The sequence below is a fragment of the Microtus ochrogaster genome, linkage group LG3 (genome assembly GCF_000317375.1).
Source record: "Microtus ochrogaster isolate Prairie Vole_2 linkage group LG3, MicOch1.0, whole genome shotgun sequence".
Classification (NCBI taxonomy): Eukaryota; Metazoa; Chordata; class Mammalia; order Rodentia; family Cricetidae; genus Microtus; species Microtus ochrogaster.
Genome location: NC_022029.1, coordinates 28,396,506 through 28,401,458, shown reverse-complemented (window position 1 = coordinate 28,401,458; position 4,953 = coordinate 28,396,506).

The window sequence follows — 4,953 nt, the reverse complement described above, 5'->3', positions numbered from 1 at the left end:
AAACTTTTTTTGGTGGCAGGTGAAGGGTGTCTTGGTCACTGTTCTCTTGCTATGAAGAGACACCATAACTGTAGGAGGAGGCCGCTTGTTCCTCCCAGCTGCCCAGAACCAAAATAATCACACAGAAACTGTATTAATTAAAACACTGCTTGGTCCTTTAGCTCTAGCTTCTTATTGGCTAACTCTTACATGTTAATTTAACCCATTTCTACTAATCTGTATATCACCACGAGGTTGTGGTCTGCCTCTGGCGGTGGCTGCGTAGCGTCTCTCAGACTCCGACTTCCTTCTACCTTGCTATAGGCCAAGCCAGTTTCTTTATTCATTGACCAATAAAAGCAACACATAGACAGAAGGACCTCCCACACCACATGACCATGACAACTCTTAGAAAAGGAATCACTGTTCACAGTTCCAGAGGTCTAGTCCATTGTCATCATGGTAGAGAACATGGAGGCAGGTATGGCAGGCATGGTGCTGGAAAAGTACGTGGTTGAGAGCTACACTCCTGATCCACAGATGGACCTGGCCTGGGCTTGGCATGGGCTCTGAACAGCTCTGAACCCACTCTTCAGGACACATTTCTCCCAGCAAGGTCACACCTCCTAATCCTTTCAAGGAGTGCCACTCCCTGGTGACTAAGTATTCAAATTTATGATCCTGTGGGGGCCATTCTTGTTCAAACCACCACAGCAGGGAACAGCAAGGTGCTCGGTGGGCAAAGGCACGTGGTATCAAGCCTGACTATTTGATTTTACCCTACCCCCTCACCCCTACCCTCCCTGGATGCACATAGTGGAAAGAGAGAACTGATCTCTTAAATTTTCCTCTGACCTCCATAAGTACGTACACACAGGTGTCAGTCAAACAATCAATCAGTTAACACAACTTAAAAAGATACATCTAGGCTGGGAGAGATGGTTCAGTGGTTAAGAACACTTGCTCAAGCTGGGCGGTAGTGGCACATGCCCTTAATCCCAGCACTCAGGAGGCAGAGGCAGGTGGGTCTCTGTGAGTTCGAGGCCAGCCTGGTATACAAGAGCTAGTTCCAGGAAAGGCCCCAAAGCTACAGAGAAACCCTGTCTTGAAAAACCAACCAACTAACCAACCAACCAACCAACCAACCAACCAACCAACCAACCAACAAAAATAACACTTGCTTTTGCAGAGGACCTGGGTTTGGTCCCCAGAACACATAAGCTGGTTCACAACATCTGTAACTTCCATGTAGTCTGATATTTACTGTTGACCTCTGCAGGCACCAGGCAGGCATGTGGTATGCAGACATGCATGCAGAATACTCACATAAATAAAATAAAGAAATCATATGTATATATAGGCTGGTGAGATGGCTCAGTGGGTAAAGCCTGAAGGCTTGAGTTCCATCTTGGAAACTTACATGGTGGAAGGGAAGGACTAACTCCTGCAGTTGGCTTCTGACCTCCATATGTAGCCCATGCACATGTCCTCACCCAATATGTAAATGAGAGAAAATTTAAAAGTATTAATGCATGGTCTGGAGAGATGGCTCAGTGGTTAAGAGACTGACTGCTCTTCCAGAGGTCTGAGTTCAATTCCCAGCACCCACATGGTGGCTAGTAATCATCTGTAATGAGATCTGGTGCTTTTTTCTGGCCTGCAGGCATGCATGCAGGCAGAACACTGTATTTATAATAAATAAATCTTTACAAAAAATAAGTCTTTACAAAAAGTATTAATACAGAGTCCTACAAGTCAGTGTGGGAAGCATAAGGGACTTCAAAGTGTTAGGCACTAAATAGATCATCTACGTCACATATCCTCCTGCCAGGGCTAAAGGATTGCGAGAACCAGAGGTCATGGATGCCTGCCATGAAACTGTTTTCCAGGCACAGCAGGGTGCCCCTGGCACACACGAGTTCATGGCGACTGGGGGGGGGGGTTGAAATGCACAAGATGAAGCCAGACAAAATCCCAGCATGAAGTGAACGATTGCTCAGGAGGTCCCACCCCCAGCTGAGAAGCTATGGCAATTGTTGGCTGTTGGGACAGGGCGAGCCAGTTTTATTAGGGTTGTGGCACCTGAGAGGCCACCCATGCTCCAGTAGATGGCCCTATATCCATTCGGGTCTAGGCAGCATTTAGTGTTAACACATTGATTTAAAAAAAAAAAAAAGTCCATGAAATTGGGAAGGAATTGAGTAGGGGGATAAGGGAGGGATTGGAGAGGACAGAATGGAAAGACTTAATCAGACAACATTGTGTCTGTGTACGAAATTCTCAAACAGTAAAAAATAATTAAAGAAAATAACAAATTCCTGCTCTACCTCTAATTGCAGCAAGTAGTTTCATGTCTTGCCCTCATTCTGTCCTCCTTGAGAATGGAAGCAGAGGCCCTCCTCCAGACACCGTGAAGATGAAATCAGGCCATAGGGATCAAATGCTTAGAACACCGTGTGGGACGTGCTTGAGGAGCGTGTGGTCAGGGTCCTGTGTCCTACACACCTGTCTTGAAGGCCCCAGCTGTGGCAGAGTCTAGCCAGCAGGAGTAATCCATGCCATTAACTGGATATCTGGACTCCCACATCTGAGGCGAATCCAGGCTCATTATTTCCACATCTGGAGCTCCCCCAGCTTCCTGCAGGTTGCCGGGCCTCGGGGCTGGGATTGGATCCCATCTGGAGCAGCTGCCAGGCTACCTAAGCTGGTTTAGGCCAGCCCAGGATTTAGAGGAGCCCAGAGTCAGAGTGCCAAAGGGAAAAAAAAAAACTGTTTCCTCTTGGAGCTGCTGACCCGCGGCCTCCGCGGCCTCCGTAGGTGGCTTGAACTGAATTTCTGGAAGGGGAAGGAAGAGATTTAATCATGGGGCATCTCGTCCTGGAGCTGGGGATAAGTTTTGTAATTGATTTGGGACATTGTACATTGTGTTGCGTTCAAACCATGACGGAGTGCTAGGGGCCCAGGATCGATGGAAGCTGATGCTCCCTCGGTGAACAGTACCACATGCTCACAAACTAGCGCAATCTCTTCCTCAGAGAGGGACATAGAAGTTGGGAGTGTTGGCGCTGGAGAGACAGGGGAGCGAGGATTAGAAGTTCAAGGCCAGCTTCAGCTGCACATTTAAAAATATTATTTGTTGTTTGTCTGTAGAATTTTTCTGTATAGCTCTGGCTGTCCTGGAACTTGCTCTGTAGACCAGACTGGTCTCAAACTCAGAGATCCATCTGCCTCTGCCTCCTGAGTGCTTGGACTAAAGGTGTGCACCACCACTGTCCAGCTAATTAATTAATTAATTTTTAATAAATTGTAACAGATGCTGGAGAGCCTGGGGGGAGGGGAGACAGGAACCTTTATAAACTGCTGGGGTGGGGGGGTTTAAGCTGGTACAGCCATTAAGGAAATTTGAAAATTTTTGAAAAAATTCTAAAAGTGGCATTTCCACAGGATTCAGCTCCTGGGCAGGTATCAGAAGGACTCTAAGTCAGCCTAGCACAGAGACACTTGCTCAGCCATGCTAACCACAGCCGTTTTCACAACAGCTAGGAAGTGGAATCACCCTAAATAGATGACTAGATAATGAAAATGTAGCATGGTGTGTGTGTGTGTGTGAGTGTGGTGTGTGTGTGTGGTGTGCATGTGTGTATGTGTGTGTGTAGTGTGTCTGTGATATTACACAACGTGAAAGTAGAAGGACCATTTGGGAAGAAGAAGGGGGAGAGAAGACAATAATGCGATGAATAAAGTTACGAGAATCTGACAGACTTGAACGAATGGCATGAAGTAACCCGTAATGTTTCCAATACGTTGAATAACGATAAATGCTGAGAAAAGTTCAAAATGTACTCACAAGCTTTTTGACTTGATCTGGTAGGCTCCTACATAGTCTTCAGAGTCCTTTGGCAATAGCTCCCTTTCCAGAATGCCTTTCTCTCTTCTCTGTTTCCCCAGTTCCTCTGTTCCCTGAGACTCCGAGAAAGGATCCTCCGTAACTTTGAGAAGTCGGGTCCATCTTATTCTGGCCTCAGCAATTCCAGACCGTGAGATCCTTGAGACGCAGCCCAAGGTCAGCGCTGAGAGCTCTCAGGGACGGGGTGACAGAGCAGAGTTGGGGAAACACGTGGATGGCTTACTTCCTGAACAGAGGGCCCGCCTCTTAGCTGTGGGTCTCCCTGGCTCTGCTTCTCTGGGCAAAGAAAACATTCTAGGTCAAGATGGCCGGCCTCCTGAATTCTGCTCTCTGTTCTCTTCCTGAGTCATTGAGCTGGGATGGTGGCTTCACTGTGGGTGTATTATCACCTCTGTTACTCCTTGGCCAAAAGAACCCTGGTTTCAGTACAGGCTTCCCGGCCGCATAAGGTACAGCCTTTCCTGTCCATGTGCCTCATTTTCTCCATCTCTACAATGGGAACAGCAGTGTGCTTATCTCTTGGCTGTGGCGAAGGAATCGATGGGACTCATTTCTCACCCACCTGTTATTAACTGAAAGAAATTCACAGGACAAAGGGTTGGCGAACTAATTAATAATTAATTATTGTTTGAGACAGGATCTTCTGTAGTCTGGGCTGACCTTTAACTTCCTGAGACTGATCTTGCTTCTGTTCCTGAAGTGCTTTGATGGATACGCATGCATCATCATATACTTAGTTTATTTAAAAATACTTTAAAAACCTCACATTTGGCAGGTAGTATGATCGGGGGTGGGTGAGAGCTAGGGAGGGGCATAAAGGCTGTGCTTCCCATCCTGAATTCAGCCCTCACACTCTGGATCCACATGGTGGAAGGAGAGAATTAGCTTACAAAGAGCTGTCCTCTGCATACTCACAGAAAACAAACTGAAGTAAGAGAATTTATATTCTCTGCGGTGTGTGTGCGCGCGTGTGTTTGCAGGTCGGAGGGTAGCTTTCAAGAGTCTGCCGTGTGCCTCAGAGACCAAAGGCTGGCAGGTTTGTTGGCAGGTACCCTTTACCCACTGAC